This window comes from Bubalus bubalis, chromosome 2, assembly GCF_019923935.1.
Source record: "Bubalus bubalis isolate 160015118507 breed Murrah chromosome 2, NDDB_SH_1, whole genome shotgun sequence".
Lineage (NCBI taxonomy): Eukaryota > Metazoa > Chordata > Mammalia > Artiodactyla > Bovidae > Bubalus > Bubalus bubalis.
Window position 1 is genome coordinate 11,383,167 of NC_059158.1, and position 17,992 is coordinate 11,401,158.

Consider the following 17,992-nt stretch of genomic DNA (forward strand, 5'->3'; position numbering starts at 1 on the left):
AAGTAAGAGTTGATTTTTGATATTGTTGTACTGTCTTAGTCTTTTCAGGGTACTAAAACAAAAATATTAATTCCATAGACTAGGTAGCTTGTAAGCTCAGAAATTTATTTCTCCCAATTCTGAAGGGTGGGAAGTCTAAAACTAAAGACCAAAGTACTGGCAGATCCAGTGTTTGGTGAGGAAGGCTCACATCCTGGTTCATAGGCATCTTTTCACTGCAACCTCACATGGCAGAAGGCACAGGAACATCTCTGGCATCTCTTACAGATACTAATTGCATTCATGAGGGTTCCAACCTCATGACCTAAGCACCTTCCAGAGGCCCCATCTCCTACTACCATCACCATCTCCTAATACCATGGGGATTAAGATCTCAAAATAAGAATTTTGAAGGCACGTAAACAGTCAGTCCATAACATGTCCCAAGCATATTCTAAGAAGTCACTTTGTTTTTTCTAATGCTCAGAGATCTTTAAGAGAATATCAGTTTGGCTGACACATAAAGTGACGTATCTATATAGATTAGATCAAGAAAGGGCATTTTCATATCAGGAATAATATACTGGAAACCATGCTGTTGTTTTGTATAATAAAATTTACTCAAACAATGAAAGCAGGACTTTGATAAGAACAAATGATACAACATCTAAAAGCACAGAACTTCCCTGCTGGCTCAGCGGTAAAGGCAGGAGGCGCAGGTTTGATCCCTGGGTTGGGAAGATCCAATGGAGGATGGATGGCCACCCACTCCAGTGGTCTTGCCTGGAGAAACCATAGATAGAGGAGCATGTCAGGCTATATAGTCCATGGGGTTGCAAAGAGTTGAACATGACTGAAACAACTTAGCACATATACACTAAAAGCACAGACTATCTTGCCTTTTATAAACATCCTTCTAAGTTAGGAGACTTGATGCTGTTTTGTCAAAAGCGAACTGCTCCTTCTTTTAGTCTAACATATTATTGAAATGTACCACTTAATCCTAAAGTAGGACTGATTAAAATTTAACATGTAGAAGAAGTATAAAGATTTTTAAAATAAGCATTTAAAAACCTAGGTGCTGAGAAGTTTCTGAGTCAGATATTTCACTATGGTTAGGGAGTTAAACAGTAGGCAATGAGGGGAAAACATTCCAAGGTAAGTTCTAGGTGATATCTTATTTCCTCATTGGTTTTAAGCAAACATGTGATGTATAAGGACGAGTTTTTTCCATTCATTTGTTTTCATCATGATAATATTTTCCATTATAGTGCAGGGAAGGGTGGAAGAATGTCTTATTTTGGCAGGCCTAAAATGCCAAATAGTATCTACAGTCAAAACTTGTTGTGGTACAAGTATACAGATCATAGACACACAGTGTGTGGTCTCTTCTATTTTTATTTTGTGTTGTAAATGGAAAATAACAGACTAGACGGTCTGGCCTTTACCCCCACAGATGCTCTGCTATAGATGGCTGAGAAACGCATGGTAGATTTGTTACCTATGTTGTTGTTTGGTCACTAAGTCATCTCCGACTCTGTGATCTCAAGGACTGCAGCATGCCTGGTTCCTCTGTCCTCCACTATTTCCTGGAGTTTGTTCAGATTCATGACCATTGAGTTGGTGTTATTATCTAACCATCTCATCCTTCTGCCCCCTTCTCCTTTCACCTTCAATCTTTCCCAGTATCAGAGGCTTTTCCAATGACTCAGCTCTTCACATCAGGTGGCTAAATAAAGTATTGGAGCTTCAGCAACAGTCCTTCCAATGAATATTCAGGGTTGATTTCCTTTAGGATTGACTGGTTTGATTTCCTTGCTGTCCAAGGGACTCTCAAGAGTCTTCCCCAGAAGACAATTTGAAAGCACCAAATACGTTACCTAGGGGTTAGCATCTTTCTGGTGTTCAGTATTTCCCTTTGTCCGTGGCCCTGGGACTCTGAATCTGATGACACTGTGATCCTATTTCACCCGGTGGATTCTGAGAGTGTCCCAGCTAGAGGTTTTGTGAATTGCCACAGCAGATGGTACATGGCTCAGTCTTCCCCAACAGGGACTGAGTTTATCGCTGGCAAATTGAAAACAGAGATCGATGCGATAATCACTGACAAGGAACTTCCTCCTCATTCCAGCCACTGTTTATTCCAGCATCTGTAAGCATTCATTTCCTTCAGCAGACTGGGAATTACTGGTTATGGGCGGCAGCAGTAATGATAGAAGAACTTTGTTGACTCCTTTGGATCCCTTAAGGAAATCCAATGAGAGAAAACTCCTATTGTGTCCTTAATCAGTGCTTGTTCTTCCTAAAGAAGCAAAAAAATTCATGCTAATATCTGCCTTATTGCTGCTCCTAGATGAACATCAGGTTGATTAGGTATTTTTTGTTGTTGCCTAGTTGCTTAGTCGTGTCTGACTCTTTGCGACCCCACGGACTGTAGCCCGCCAGGCTCCTCTGTCCATGGATTTTCCAGGCAAGAATTCTGGAGTGGGTTGCCATTTCCTTCTCCATGATTGGATTATAACAATTTTTTGTTGGAAAGATACTAGCCTGAGCTAATATGATAGAAGGAGAAATGGGACTGATCCTAACATGAAACCAGAGAAAACACACCGAACCTTTGTAATAAAAGGCTCATTTTCTGGGATTTCCCTGGTGATCCAGTGGCTAACACACTGCACTCCCAATGCAGGGGCACGGGTTCAATCCCTGGTCAGGGAGATGGATTTCACATGCCAGAACCGAAGATCCCGCATGCTTCAGTAAAGATGGAGGATCCTGCAAGCCACAGCTAAGATCCAGCACAGTCAAATACATAAGTAAATAGATTTTTTTTTTTTAAAGAAAACTCATTTTCTCATTTACAGGTGAAGCTAGAAATAGGTTCACATTCTGCTACACTGCTAAGGTTGTGCTCAAAGAGGGGGCTTGTACTCACCAGGTACAAGGGAAACACAAGCAAACTTTGAATGCCACCAGCCATTAGGTCCCCAGCAAGGAGTGGACTAGAGATTCTGTTTCTCACTGCTTGTAGGGGGACACTGAGCATGCAAGGGGGTGAGAGAGGGAAATATCACTGCAGGTACATCTCAGGAGACATACAGCACTCCTGCAACAGACCCTAGCTGTGGCTCTGACTGGGAAACTGCTGTGTCACATTGGTCTTCCCCAGAGAGAGGGGGCCACCAGTTTCTGTTTATGGAGTCATTGAGCATCCCCAAGCACAAGCAACCAGTTTTTAAGAATATATTGCAATATGCCACTAACATCCTTTAGGCTTTAACATAGCATTTGTAAGTAAATTAAAACTACCATTCTAAATTCAAGTGGCCTGGACCAGCTGTTTTTGTTAGGGTCATAGGCTTCAGCTATCTCAGGAAAGTCAGCCAACTAAAGGAGGGAAGGAAGTCTGTTACAAATTGGTATTTGTTTAAGAAAAATACAGATATCCCCCACCAGAGTTCCAGGATTCTTCTGCCAAAATGCAGCCTTTACATCCACGTCGTCTGAGTTTCAGTGGACATTTGGAGAGTACCAGTTTCCATGGCAAATCCAAGGGAGATATAGTTTCCCCAACTGTTTACTCTTTGAGTACAACCTAAAAATGGCAGCACAGAAGAAAGCCTGACCCACTTACGTAAGAGGCATAAGTTCACTTTCTGATGCAAGCAACAGTACTTTAGAACTTCCTATGCTATTGTATACATAGTAGATAATTAATGTTTGAATTCCTTTCCATAGAGACTAAAAGAAGCCGTAGAATATCCTGGAGAAAATTCTAGAAGTGGAAGCCAAGAATTCTTCTGCTGGTCCCCAAATTTGTCATGTGATCTTAGGCAAACGGCTTTAAATCTCTGGACCCAGTCTGCACGGTGAAAATTATGTCTGGGCCTCTAAGATCAGACTCAGTGCTAAAACTAGGAATGTCTAAAAAAAAAAAAAAACAAAAAAAACTAGGAATGTCTAATTGTGCTATAGCCTAGAAAAACCATTCAGCATTCATTTTCAAGTCTTATATCTAGAAATACACTTTCCAAGTTTCCTTTACTTGCTGAATCAATATTTGCATAGGAGAACTTCCACAATAATATTTCAGAGATAGTCACCCTATGAAAAATTGCAGAACTCTTAAGTGTTTCTTCACATTACATTTTTGTGTGTTTGTATTACATTTTTCATAAGACTGTTTCTTCTTTTCACTCTTGAAGATTAAAATATTAATAACTGTATCAGCCACAAGGCCACAACTGTGAACCAGAGTGGAGTTTACCTTCATGAGAAGGGGTTAATGTTACCCCTCAGGAGAGAGTGTTTTACTCTCTACTGTCATAATATTTGGATTTTTCGACAAGGTAGGATTAAGTAAACATATGGGATGTTAAAATACACACACATGTATGTATGTAGGCACATAAATATACATTGGGTTAGCCAAAACTGTTGTTCAAGTTTTTCAGTAACATCTTACAGAAAAACCCAAATGAATGTTTTGGCCAAACCAAAATGTCTATGTATGTATAAAACCATGCTAATTTTCATCAGAATTTAAAAGCTAATTACCAGGTTTCACTTAAATAATGCTCTAGAAATATCTATCAGGCAAAACATAAAATATTTATAAAAAGAAGCTTTATTGAACAAAGTGCATGAACTATAAGATATCACATTCAAATAAAGACTGTAAGTACATTTAAATCTCTACTTGTCTCATTTCAGATTACAGTAAACCAGCCTTACTCTCACTGGTCTTTACAACTTGCAAAATGATTTGGCTTAAATTTCCTTGGGGATTCTGTCCTGAGAAATCGCTCCACGATCTCACCATTACTGTGAAAGTCTCACATTTTAGAAGGCTGCTGCAAGCAAGTCTCCTTACCCCAAACTTATACAACACCAGACAGTTTTTAAGGGAGTTTGTGTGCACACACATGTGTTTCCCCCTCTCCTTTTAGCTCAAGGAAACAAAAGCAATACATGCCAACTATTTATTTACAATTCCAACATACCTAAATAAGATTCAATAAAAATATTTTAACCTGTTTTATTACAATAGCTATAAAAACCAGTCTTCAAATTGTATTCAGCATCTGTCACAAATTATCTCAAATAGAAGTTTACTTACATGCCCATAAAACAGAACCATTTTGTATATTTATGGTAGTATATTTATGCACTATGCAAATATTTATGTAGCTCTTTGTTTATGCTAGGTACTTTGCTAAGGATTGAACACTCAAAAAGCAAAATCAAATAAAATAAAGATATTACACTAAAGCTATTACACTTCCTGACACTGGATCCCTGGCTCAGGAAGATCCTCTGGGGAAGGGAATGGCAACTCACTCCAGTATTCTTGACTGGAGAATCCCATGGACAGAGGAGCCTGGCAGGCTGCAGTCCATGGGGTCACAAAGAGTCGGACATGACAGTGGCTAAGCACACACACACTAAAGGCATCATCTCATAGATGCTGACCTCATCTAGAGCTTGCTTCTCATCCCCTTCAGAAACAGATCTTTAAGCGTATAGCATCCAAGCAACGCTTGAAGTTCTAACCATATCTTCTTTCCATGCCAGGCTTCTTTAAAAATATGCAAACTGTGTTGAGAAATATAAATAAGCTCACAATCTATTCAATGGGATTCCAATTTGCAAAACTAGAAATTTTACTTTCTTTAATGGATCTTATCTTGCTCTTGAGCTCAAAAGTGCTCCATGTTTGGTCAATTAAAAAGTAACAGATCATTGTAACATACCTGAGACTGCTCTTTAGAAAGGACAACTTGCAAGGCTAGCCCTTGGCGTGGGTCTGGGAATTTGGATTTCAGGAGGGTTCCCACCAGTCCTGGGTTTCCCGGTGGCTCAGCAGTGAAGAATCTGCCTGCCAATGCAGGAGACGCAGGTTCGATCCTTGGGTGGGGAAGATCCCCTGGAGAAGGAAATGGCAACCCACTCCAGTATTCTTGCTTGGAAAATCTCATGGACAGAGGAGCCTGGCAGGCTATAGTCCATGGGGTTGAAAAGAGTTGGACATAACTGAGCACAGCACAACAGCAGCATATATAATATAGACAAGTTTACACACAGAAATGAAAAGCTATAGAATCCGCTTGCCAGTGCAGGAGACCCGGGTTCCATCCCTGCGTCAGGAAGATCCCCTGAAGGAGGAAATGGCAACCCACTCTAGTATTCTCGCCTGTGAAATGGACAGGCAAAAATGACATGGACAGAGGACCCTGGTGGGCTACAGTCCATAGGGCCACAAAGAGTCAAACACAACAGCGACTAAACAACTACTCACCAGTACTAGAACTGATTCATGGTGCCCAGGCTGTCTACACAAACAACATGGCTTATGCCGCACACCTGCTTTGCTTTGGGGAGTCTGAGATTTTAAATTCTTTTGCCATGCCTCACAGCATGTGGGATCTTAGTTCCCCAACCAGGGATCAAACCCACTCCCCTACATGGGAAGGATGGAGTCTTAACCACTGGACCACAATGGAAGTTCTGAGTCTTTGGCACCTGCCAGGCAGAGAGTGCTTATGTGTTGCTGTTGTTTAGTCACTAAGTCATGTCCAACTCTTTTGCGATCCCATGGACTGTAGCCTACCAGGCTCCTCTCTCAATGGAATTTCCCAGGCAAGAATACTGGCATGGACTGCCATCTCTTTCTCCAGGGGATCTTCCCAACTCAGGGATCAAACCCGCGTCTCCTCGATTGGCAGGTGGATTCTTTATCACTGCGCCACCAGGAAAGCCTGTGCTTAAGTGACCAACTTACAATAAGACCCCCTGGCCCCGAGTCTCTAATGAAGTTTCCTGGTAGACAGCAGTGTGCACGTGCTGTCATGACTCACTGCTGGTTGAGTTGTGTTCTGTGTGACTCCATTAGGAGCAAACCCTGGGAAGCTCATATCTGCTTTCCCTAAACTTCACGCCTTGTGTCTTTTCTCGTACTGAATGCACCAAGTAGCCTTTCTCCGTAAGCAGTCTCAGCTGTGACTGCTGCCAGTCCTTCTAGAAAATCACAGACCTGGGAGTGGTCTTGAGGGCCCCCAACACACATGTAATTAATGAGTATCTCCTCTCCACCAAGTACTTTCTAACAGCTGAGGATATTTCAGTGAGCAAAACAAAGGCCCCTGCTCCAGGGAGCTTACATTCTATTTGGAGCAGTTAGAGGGAAGACAGGGAGAGGAGGGAGGAGTCAGGCAACTGAAAAAACAAACAAGCAAATTATATTAAGAAAATATGCTTGATGGCAAGAGGTGCTATGCCAAACAAGAAAGCAAGAAAGGGCTTCCCAGGGGGTCCAGTGACACAGAATCTGCCTGCCAATACAGGGTACACGAGTTCACTCCTTGGTTCAGGAGGACCCCACCCACCACAAGGCAACTAAGCCCAAGTGCCACAACTACTGAAGCCCACACACCCTAGAGTCTGTGTTCTTCAACAAGAAAACCCACCATAATGGAAGTCTGCAAACTGGAATTAGAGAGTAGCCCCAGCTCGCTGCAACTAGAGAAAACCCCTGAGCAGCAAGGAAGACCCAATGTAGCCAAAAACAAATTTAATAAAGCAAACAAGAAAGAAGGTATGGAGTTTAGTCATGGAGGGCTTTGAGTTAAGAGTGGAAGGAGGTATGGAGTGAGTCATGGAAATATCCAGGGACAGAGCTTCCTAAGCAGAGGGAACCGCTGGTGCAAAGGCCCTGAGGCACGAGCATGTTCAGTTCAGGAATAGCAAGAAGGGCAGTGTGGCTGCAGGGCAGCGAGCAACCCCCAGGAGTGGTAGGAGATGGGCTGGGGAACATGGAGGCCAGACCAGGTGGGCCATTACCAGCTTTCTGGCTTTTATTCTGAGTCAGACAGGAAACCATCAGAGGGTTATGAGCAGAGGAATGATTTGATTTTAAAGCATCATTGTGGCTCTTTATGGAGGATACACTGTAGATTACTGCCAGAATTTGTGGATGGCTTAGATGCAGTGTGTGTGATAAAGAGGAACCCATGATTCTCGGGCTTCAGTTGGTGAAGTTACTGTGTATCGAGGTGGGAAAACTGAGGAAGGAGTGGGTTTGGCAGATGTAGTTGTAGGTCTGAATCAGTAATGTAATTCTCTCCTCCAAAAGGAAATTTTCATTTCTCTTTTGTGCAGACCAGCAAGGGAGATGGCAGAGCTTCCTTCAAAAGCCACTGCTGCTTCGATGGTCATCACACAGAGATCTGGCAGCAAGGATGCCATATTCTACATGACTCTTAGAAGAAAACACATGTGGCTTGTGATATCATTGCATAGCACAGTGTTTTTATCATTTTATTTCCATTATGTTATGTACTTTAATCCTTTGAACTTTAAGAAACAGAAAATTAAGTATATCTCTGATTGTGCATAAAGGAAAATATATCTTGCCTCATATTTTGATAGTGCTTTTATGTAACTGATCTCATTTAAATCATATAACAACCCACTGTGGCCAACTATAGGTCTTACCCCAACTTTACTGCTCTGAACACTGAGCCTCGGGACGTGGCTTTGATGTGATTTACAAGGTCAGCATTAAAATTCGCATGAGTTTCATTTTCTAGCCTATCAGTCTGAAGGCTGGTGATCTTCACTGACCATGTTTCCATTTTGCCTGTGTGGATGTTGCATAAAGGACTCTGAATGAGAACTTAGAGCAGAATGATCTTACAAGGAGGAAGAGGAAATATTAGAAGTTGGTAACGAATGACCTACTGCTTAACTTAGCTCATAAGTTTTTAGAGACGGCATCGCTTTATTTCTCTCTGGAAGTATCTCAGACATTATCATATTAAAATATGTACTTGGTATATATATACACATAAAGACACTTCCTTCCATGTGAAAGTCTCTTTGGTGTGGTACAGCTTGTTTCTCAAGTTAAATTGGCCGCTTCCTTTGTATCGGAAGCTACATGTTGGTGTTACAGGACGCACCATCAAAAAGTCTGCCTTAATAGTTGTCCTGGAGCAATGACATAATATTATTATAATTAACAAGGTTCAAAGGACTTTCAGGTAATGAGAATGTACAGTGTTTTTAAAAATAAGAAACATGGGCTTAATAGAATTTTAAGACTGCAAAAACTCCCTACTTCTTTTCCAGTAACCTACTTGTCCAAGCATTCATATCCGCTAAACAATATTTGGGGAAATAGCCTGAATAGTTAATGAGTACCTTGAATTGACAGAGTGGGTAGAATAATATAAATATTTATCCTTTGAAGTGTAACTAATGGAGCTTCAGTGTATTCATAGTGGAGCTCCATATCAAAGTTCCATTTCTTTGGTTAGTTTAAAATACCTCATTAATACTTTGAGTAATACTGAGGAACTACAAGACTATTTCTAATACTATTTTTAGATAACAAAAACAGTGGCGACTCATTTATATAAAGTTCTAAACTAAAGAAAATTAGGTGGTTCTTTTACATCTCTTTTTATAAAATTCTTGCTAACTGAAACAATTGCAGCCAACACTTTGGTATATTTCCTTCCAGGTTATTTCAATTCATAGATTTGGTGTGTGTTTTACATTCCAGTTATATTACCCCCCAGGTTCTTTATTTATGTATTTATGTTTTGGGCAGTGCTAGGTCTTCATGGCTGCACGGGGGCTTTTCTCTAGTTGCAGAGAGCAGCGGCTTCTCATTGTGATGGCTTCTCCTGTGGGGAATGGGCTCTGGAGAATTCAGGCTTCAGGGGTTGTGACTTATGGGCTTAGTTGCCTTGAGGCACATGAATCCTCCCGGACCAGGGATCGAACCCATGTCCCCTGCATTGGCAGGCAGATTCTTAACCACTGGACCACCAGGGAAGTCCCTCCCTAGTGCTTCTTTCACTTTACTCAGCAGTGACGTAAGGAGGGAGGGTAAAGGCTCTGCTACCCGGACAGATTCTATCTGCCCTTTGTTCCTCTATTAATTTTTGCTGGGTATGGTGGATGCTGAGCCCCCAGTTTTTGGTCATCCTCAGAGGCCTGCAGGAGAATCTTCCCTGGGGTGAAATATGCAGACAGAAGTTGAGAGTACCTTGAAAGTTAAGCACCTAAGGGCTAGACTGGACTGAAGTATGTGATAAGCCATTCACACAGGACTTGCCTGCTATATGCCTCTTGATGCTTGCATACTTTTCCTTCTCCCAGGTAGACCTGACGCTCATTTTCCATTGCCACAGCGACGGGAAGGAAAGCTGAAACCAGGAGTGCTGGTGGGAGAGCTGCAGGGCAGGACGCAATGCCATCAAGTGACTGGAGTCTAGTTATTAGGAAATGTGGAAAGGTTACTGAAACTGGTAAGCAGGCCATGGGAACTGAATACTCCCAGGGATGAGGGAGGCACTGGTGAACACTGAACCCTTTTTCATAGTTTGATTTCTTTTGATGACAGCATCCAGTGAAGGCTTTATAGTTTTGAAAAACCTCAAAATGAAGGTTAGTCTGGCAAGGGATGGCCAACCCCTCACAAAGCTATTAACCCATCTAATTGGAATTTGATCATGACAATTAAAGGCATATGTCAGTCTTTTCTTTTTATGACCTTCAAATAAGATCTACGTCTGAAAGCCCTGTTTATGACAATTGATTTCAGTTCAGTTCAGTCGCTCAGTGGTGTCCGACTCTTTGCGACCCCATGAATCGCAGCACGCCAGGCCTTCCTGTCCATCACCAAATCCCGGAGTTCACTCAGACTCATGTCCATCGAGTCGGTGATGCCATCCAGCCATCTCATCCTCTGTCGCCCCCTTCTCCTCCTGCCCCCAATCCCTCCCAGCATCAGGGTCTTTTCCAATGAGTCAACTCTTCGCATGAGGTGGCCAAAGTACTGGAGTTTCAGCTTTAGCATCATTCCTTCCAAAGAAATCCCAGGGCTGATCTCCTTTAGAATGGACTGGTTGGATCTCCTTGCAGTCCAAGGGACTCTCAAGAGTCTTCTCCAACACCACAGTTCAAAAGCATCAATTCTTCGGCTCTCAGCTTTCTTCACAGTCCAACTCTCACATCCATACATGACCACTGGAAAAACCATAACCTTGACTAGACGGACCTTTGTTGGCAAAGTAATGTCTCTGCTTTTGAATATGCTATCTAGGTTGGTCATAACTTTCCTTCCAAGGAGTAAGCGTCTTTTAATTTCATGGCTGCAGTCACCATCTGCAGTGATTTTGGAGCCCAAAAAAATAAAGCCTGACACTGTTTCCACTGTTTCTCCACCTATTTCCCACGAAGTGATGGGTCCAGATGCCATGATCTTCGTTTTCTGAATGTTAAGCTTTAAGCCAACTTTTTCACTCTCCTCTTTCACTTTCATCAAGAGGCTTTTAGTTCCTCTTCACTTTCTGCCAAGGCAATGCCAAAGAATGCTCAAACTACCGCACAATTGCACTCATCTCACACACTAGTAAAGTAATGCTCAAAATTCTCCAAGCCAGGCTTCAACAATATGTGAACCGTGAACTTCCAGATGGTTTTAGAAAAGGCAGAGGAACCAGAGATCAAATTGCCAACATCCGCTGGATCATCAAAAAAGCAAGAGAGTTCCAGAAAAACATCTATTTCTGCTTTATTGACTATGCCAAAGCCTTTGACTGTGTGGATCACAATAAACTGTGGAAAATTCTGAAAGAGATGGGAATACCAGACCACCTGACCTGACTCTTGAGAAATCTATATGCAGGTCAGGAAGCAACAGTTAGAACTGGACATGGAACAACAGACTGGTTCCAAATAGGAAAAGGAGTACGTCAAGGCTGTATATTGTCACCCTGCCTATTGAACTTATATGCAGAGTACATCATGAGAAACACTGGGCTAGAAGAAGCACAAGCTGGAATCAAGATTGCCGGGAGAAATATCAGTAACCTCAGATATGCAGACAATTGATTTAGAAAACAGAAAAGTGTGTGAGGGGCATTAAAAAGAAGGTCTGGCCTTCAGTAAACCTCTTACCCTTCTTTGGAATAAGTGTGTTACATTGTGTTATCTTTGCTTTTACTTTTAAAATGATTATTCTCAACTTGAGGCATAATCTACGAGATCTATGCTCTTCAAAATATCAATGTCATAAAAGACAAATAAAAGCTGATGAAGTGTTTCAGATCAAAAATGGGTAGAGTGATGAATGCAAAAAACAACCCCGGGTTTTTCTTTCTCTATAAAAGACACTAATGGAAAAAGTGGTGAGATATGAATAAGGCCTGGATATTAGATAACAGTATCACATCAATATTAATTTGCTAATTATGATAATTGTGTGTGATTCTGTAAGATAATATCCTAATTTGGGACTATGTGGATATTCATTTCAATTAATACTTATCCTTGAAGTATTTAGGGTTAAAGGTAGCATCGTGTATGCAACTTACCCTCCGATAGTTCAGGAAAAGATTACACACACAAAGAGAAAGAAGAATAAAGCAGTGTGATCCATATTTGAGGATCTGGTGTGAAACTGTTTGGAAATCATTGTATTATTCTTTCCTGTAAGTTGAAAATTATGTCAAGTAAAAAACTGAAGTAATGAAAGATAGCTTTTAAATCTTAAAACATGTTTAACATGGTCTTATTAACATTATATAAATATTGCAAGGCACTGCCATAAACACTTAGGATAGTGTTTTTCCCAAAGCTTTTTATTTTGTATTGGGGTAAATCTAATTAACAATGTTGTCATAGTTTCAGGTAAACAGTGAAGGGACTTAGCATACACAGTCATGTCTGCATTCTCCCTCAAACACCCCTCCCATACAGGCTGCCATATAGCATTGAGCCAAGTTCCATGTGCTATACAGTAGGTCCTTGGGGGTTACCCATTTTAAATATAACAGTGTGTACATGTCCATCCCAAACTCCCTAACTATCCCTTCCCTCCATCTTCCCCACCACCACCCCCGCCTCAGCAACCAGAAGTTCATTCTCTGTCAGTCTGTTTCTGTTTTGTAAATCATTCATTTAATTACTGATAATATGTGTTTTCCTTTTCATGACATACACTAAAATCCTAATGGTGACACCTGATTTTGCATTTATAGTAAGAAATGAGCTAACTAGTCTTACTATTATATATATATATCACCAGGAGCAGCAAATCCTGCCCGTCATCCAACAGCAAGAATTGTCCCCTAAGAGAGCTGATTTACACAGCAGGACATCAAACAGATGATAAAGGCACAGAATATTGGTGAGCAATTTAAAGGAATACTGTCATTTTTACCACTGTACATTTGAATATCACTTTTATTTTTTTTCTAAGTATTTTTGCCCATATTATCTCATTGTATACCCTGCCTTATATTTAAAACTTGCCGTTTTTCAAGTGGCCATTTTCACAGGTAGATGAGATTTTTTAAAAATCTATGTATATTTGAAGCTGGTTAAAAACATCTATAATCTGAGAAAGACGTCTTATTGACTGGAGCTAGAAAAGGAAGAAGGGGATTTTATTATTCTCAAAACTCCTGGAAATTTGGTGTTGCTTATTCTCAGTCTATATCACAATGCTGAAATCTAGCACTTGCTCTGGGCAGTCTGTCTATGATAAATAATTTTTAGTCATGAAAAGAATGGGCTTCCCTGGTGGCTCAGACAGTAAAGAATCTGCTTGCAAAGTGGGAGACCTGGGTTCGCTCCCTGGGGTGGGAAGATCCCCTGGAGGAGGGCATGGCGACCCTCTCCGGTATTCTTGCCTGGAAAATCCCCATGGACAGAGGAGCCTGGTGGGCTATAGTCCATTGGGTCGCAAAGAGTTGGGCACGACTGAGCGACTTAAACTTTCACTTTCACCCTCACCAAGTTCTGTGTCACACCCATCCATACAAATATCATGTTAGCTCCTTTTTTTTTTGCACAGAAGGGCATGTCCAGACACGGTGTGAAGGGCTGGGAAGAGGGGTGTCATTACAGATCAGTTGGTTGGAACACCTACCAGTTAGGGCAGGTTTGTGAGTATGAGCCTCAGGCACAATGGATCTGTTCTCTGTTCCACGGCTCCCAACTACATCCCCGGCATCTACCTACACAAATTCAATCAAGATCAGAACGACTATATACCTTGTTGTGGGTGGATCAGCCTTTGCATATCACCAGACTTGAGAAGTAGTTGCCTAATCATCTATCATCTCCATAAATAAAAGACATGTATCCAAAGAATGAAAAAATTATTTTTGTTGTTACACAACACTTGCCAAATTAGAAATTATCTCCCACTTCTAAGCATCTCTCAACTAAATGATACATGCATTTCAGGGTATACTAGGAGTAAGAAGGGAAACATAAGAAAGGGTAATATTTCAGAAAATTTTTTAAAAGGAGAAAGCTGAGAAAGAGTAATAATTGGAATTTTTCATGGAGGTTATTCTTTCTGTTTATGAAAATGAAAGTGTCAGTTGCTCAACTGTATCTAACTCTTTGCGACCCCATGGACTGTAGCCCGCCAGGCTCCTCTGTCCATGGGATTTCCCAGGCAAGAATACTGGAGTGGGTAGCCATGCCCTTCTCCAGGGGATCTTTCCCACCCAGGTCTCCCACATTTCAGGCAGATTCTTTACCATTTGAGCCACTTATAATTGTTTATAATTTTCCTAATATTCATAATACTAGGTTTAGATTTGGAACTCCCCACCGCAAATGTCTCTTGATCTTTCTCCAGAATTTCATATGCAGTATTTGATTATACAACAATCAAAATTTAGAGTACATTGCATGCAAAGTACAAAAGTAAAACATCAACACTAACTGGAAATACCTGATAAAATACAGGTACTTCATTCTTCTCTTGTACTTTTCAGTCTTTTCTAAGGAGAACACCATAAACATAAACTACTCTCACAACTAGGGGAAAAAACCATTTAAACCGCCTGCTAGTTAAGACAATGCCATTTTATATGTTCCAGAGTCTAATATGGGTGTTGCTTCTCCTCTCCTTCTTCCACTCTTCAGACAGCCAGATTTGGAGATGAGATGCTTTACTTTGATGGCAGGCCAACACCAAATTAAACTACTCCTGAATTTCACAAGTCTAACATTTCAAATGAGAGATTTCAGCTCACTCCACACAGTTTAACACACTTGTGCTTGATGAAGCATTGCTGATAGAATAATTAGCTTGAATAATGTGTGAGAGGGTAAAGACAGCTTTTTAGGCAGTTGCTCACCGTCCTTCCCTCTGTGCCCTTACAAACGAACGTGTAAGAGGTAAAGAGGGAGAAGGGCCTTTCCTTTGACCCAGCACAGGATCTCTGCAGCAGTGTGTGCAGTGTTTAGAAAGGAATGCACACGGAGAGGTAGCCAGCTAGCCAGATCAAACCTCGTGCTCAGCCAGAAGCAACATTTTGAAGCCAGACTACCATCGTATCGCATCTTACAAATCTTATCTAGTACTCCGTCTTTAGCCTTTGTACCTGTGACAGAAAAAAAAGGTGTGGACGCTGGGTGTACTTGAACAGCCATTTAAGCTATGGTTTCTATTAGTATTTTTAAAATCTACCTTCCTGCAACCAATCCTTTTACTTTGCTGGTTAATTTTAACACCATCTTTAAGAGGTTATAGCTAATGGAGAGTGTAAGAGAGCAGACACAAGTAAAATGTAGCACTTCTCTGGCTAATCCGGAACTGCCAGTCACAGCTCAGTCCAACACAGTTACCACCCCCAGGCCCGGGTGTGCAGGCTTATTTTGGAGTTAGACCCAGCTGGGGCTTGAAACCGGCTCCAGACGTTTCATAGCATTGCCAGATGGTGGGATCCTCTAGGAAGCAGTTCTACTGTGGGCTTTTTACTCCCTAACCAGGTCTTTGAACATAATCTGCTTTCTCACCCAGGCACCAGCAAACTCAGCCTTCTCATTCCTAACTAATCTGCTCTCTATATCTCTACTCAAGGAAGAAATGAGGAAAGAGAAAAACCAGGGAGAGAGAGAGGAAGAGAGGGAAAGATTAAGGTCTCCTATTTCCTGGACATGATAATAGAAGCCAGTATTCTTTTTCTTCTTGGTCATCATGATTTATACCCCCACCCCAAGTGCTGCTTTTCCTATTTTTAGCTTTGTTTTAAAAAACCCTTCTCCTCTTCAGTCTTATCTGATGATTCAATTTCAAAACCCACTGACATCTTTACCAACCATCCCACAGTCAAAGCATGGTCTGGGTTTGTATTAAGAAATATCCCTGGCAAGCCAAAAATATGCTATTTTTAAAGTAGTTTCTCCACAGCATGAGTATTTGGTTTCGGTGTTTGGTTGTTTTGGGTTTAGGTTTCATTTTTTAATTTTTGTTCTTGGCCAATTAATATGTCTCCCTTTCCATTCATTTTCAAGCCTCTTCCCCACTGATTCTGTGAGCTCCCCCAAATTTTGTGCACTAAATTCTCTTTTCCTTTAATTAGACAACTTTTGGTTCACTAGCATTGGTTTAGCCAGCGTGGTCACTCAATAAGCAAAAATGTTTACTGATACACTTGGCCTCTGTCTTGCCCCTCACCTCTTCTCCCAGTTCTAAAATTTCTATAGATTAAGCACAGATTAGATGACAATTACACAAATGTTATCTCCTAGATAAATTTCCCAGATCAGTAAACTGAAATTAAGTGAATCAGGAACAAGAGTTGATACAAGACAGGACTATTTCAGCAGCATATCTTGAGATGTATTATATATATGCTGCTAAGTTGCTTCAGTTGTGTTCAACTCTGTGCGACCCCATAGACGGCAGCCCACCAGGCTCCCATATATATATATACACACACACACACACACACACACACACACACACGGCTGTGTTTGGTCTTAGTCATGGCACAGGGAATCTTCCTTGCATCATGTGGGATCTTTCCTTGTGGAGCAGGGACTCTTTAGTTTTAGTGCTAGGGCTCAGTACTTACAGGGCTAGGCAGTTGAGGTGCACTGGCTTCTTAGCTCCCCAGCATGTGGGATCTTAGTTCCCCCACCAGGGATGGAACCCATGTCCCCTGCATTGCAAAGCAGATTCTTAACCATTGGACCACCAGGGAAGTCTTGTGAGGTGTATTCTTAAAAGACACAAGGAAAGATATGTGTGTGCATGCCCTTCTGCAGCACTGGAGGTTTAGTTTTAGCCATCGTGGGCTTTAATGAAAGACTGTGGTAGGATCCTGACCAGTAGTCTTTTCCTCTGATATTCTTTGTAAATAAATGTTAGCGGGACAGAAACAATCCGAACTCCGGGAAAGGGATAATGACGGAAGTCATCAGCAGGTGGTGACAGAGCTGGCTATATAGATCTCCTTACATATACCATAAACCAGGTCATCCAAATGCTTGCTTGAAAACTACCTCTGCTGCTCTTCCCAGCAACGCTGGGGAAAGGCAAGACAGACACTATAGTCTCCATTTGCCTGATGAAACACTGAACCACAGAGAGAAGTCAGTTTTCAAGGGTCCAAGGCTGAAAGCCACATCTCTGGCTTCTCCTAAAGAAACCAAAGATGTAGGCTGAGTAATGTGTTGGCTAAGAGAAACAAGTGGCAAATGAGGGAAGAGTTGGAGACTTTTAATTATTAATAGCTTCTATGGAGGTTCTGAGATGAGTCCCTTACCCTGAAGTTGAGGATAACACCTGGTTGTCTGAGAAGAAAGGGCTGGCACTGGAGCAGGTGCTCAATTAATGTTTAATGAACAAATGAGATAGGGCGTGAGACAAGGATGGGCAACCTGAGAGAGGGCCTTAGTGCCCTAACAGTGTTTTGATTCAGCACAACGGGTAAACAGAAGCCTTCGGAGAGGGTTCATAGAGAAAGCACTAGAGGAGAAACTCCCTGACTTATTGAAGAACAACTGCACAAACTTTTATACTCAGATTTTGGTTTGTTTGGGTTTTTTTTTTCAACGACGAGATCTAAAATAATGAACAAGAATTCTGCCTTCCAAAGAGTCACTGTGGCAAACCCCAGAGACAATAGTTTTTTCAAGCTTTGGAGCTGCTCTGCCTTCACCCCCGAAACGTGCTATTGGAGCGACCCAA